Raw genomic sequence first — 1,934 nt, forward strand, 5'->3', positions numbered from 1 at the left:
TTGTATCAGCCCCAATAAATTGTTAAAATAAAAAAAATTTTTTTAAAATAAAAAAATAAAACTCAAAAAAAAAATGTTTGCTACTAACATACTTTATGTACACACACATACACCTATATATAGTATACACCCCAGACATATCCCCATGATGTGAACAATCTTACAGTGACCACAGTTGCTTTCTTTTGGAATTTAAGATTAACCTAAGACTCCATTCCGTTACTCCAGACCTCAGCAAGAGCCAGGAGGGCTCTCTGGCTAGCTCCTCCTTCCACCGGGATTTGCTGCCTTTTGCTAAGGGGTGCTTGGACCAAGCCCTGCTCTAGATCCTCCCCTCTCCCCCACTTGCATAGACCTAAAGTTACCCTCAGGCTACTGTTGGCTTCCAAGAAAGCTCTTCACCCTCAGGACTTGCTCTAAAGGAAGGTGTGTGAGTCTGGCTGGATTAGAGAGACAAATCCATGGACACACATATATGTATAAGAAAGAGATTTATATACAAGAGCAATTGAACATTGAGAAAACATCCCAGCCCAGTCCAGATCAAGTCCATAAGTCCGATATTAGTCCATACGTCTGATACCAATCTATAAAGTCCTCTTCAGACTCACGAAACACATGCAATGACGCCGAATGTAGAAGATCACAGGCCAGTGAGTAGAAAGTCCTTGAATCCAGTGGCATTGGAAACATCTCAGCGCTGACAGGGGTCTCTGCTTTGGAAACATCTCATTGCTGGCAGGGGCCTCTGCATCAGGGTGGGTCCATGTGTCTTGTCAGCTACTATGTCTCCCAGGGTGTGAGCAGAGAGTCTCCAGCCTCCAAGAAGGAAATACTGGATTTCCCAGAAATCTCACAAGGCCATGCCCACACAGAGGCCTCATTGGCTATGATCTGATTGACAGGCTAGACTCCACTCCTACATCGTTAATCCTCAAATTTACAAAAGATTATATGCCTACCACAGACGGGCAGGAGCAAAGCCCTTTCACCTCTAAACCCCAGCCTGTCACCAAGCAAATGAACTGTGCCTTGTGACCAAGACTGTGCAATCTATAGACACTGCTGGAGAATGTGAAACTGACCTCTCTCACTTCACAGAGTTCCTGGATGAAGCACACATTTAGTACTTGGCTGCTCGCTGAAAGGTTGGCAGTTCAAATCCACTCAGAAGTTGCCACTGGCTTATTTCCACACACACACAAAATCAGCTTCTGGGAAACTGGACAATCGTGCTCTGACATATGTGAGGTTGCCGTACGTCGAATCCACTCTGCACAGTTGTTTTCTTTTCTTACTCTGCAGACAGGAGATGAGATTCCGAGAGAAGGGCTTGGATCTGAGACCAACACTTAAGTTGCCAGACGTCTCATCTGCTGTTCTTGCAGACTAGGTACTTGTTAGAATGGTTGGACTAAACCGGAACTAGGAAAATGAGTCACGTTCTCCGGCTGAAATGTCATTTCTCTTGCAAAACTTAATGTCTCCTCTTAAGACAGGTGCCTGGTACGACTGCATGGTGGGGTCCCTCTGGCCTTTCCTTGTGTCGCATTCTCATCCTCTGTTCTCACCACAGGACAGGCCCGGGGCTGGGGTCTACACATGTAGGTACTTTCCTCATGACAGCCTACTGTGTCTCATCCTGGAGCTGCGGCTTTCTCTGGGAGGGCTGTCCCTGGTCACTCTACCCTCTAAACACACACACACACACACACACACACAAACATTCTTTGACTTGGCCTCCAATTGGTTTCTTCTTAGCATGTAACCACAATCTACAATTCCTCTTTTGTTTGCTTGTTTCCTCAAGCCAAGTCTCTTACAGTCCCTTGCCATTTCCATACCAACTACCAGCACACAGCTGGCATGCAGTGTTCCACAAGTGTGCAGAATCAGTGAGTGGATGAGATGAGGTCCCAAAGGCAAGACACAGG

Source organism: Tenrec ecaudatus, chromosome 12, assembly GCF_050624435.1.
Source record: "Tenrec ecaudatus isolate mTenEca1 chromosome 12, mTenEca1.hap1, whole genome shotgun sequence".
NCBI classification, from domain to species: domain Eukaryota; kingdom Metazoa; phylum Chordata; class Mammalia; order Afrosoricida; family Tenrecidae; genus Tenrec; species Tenrec ecaudatus.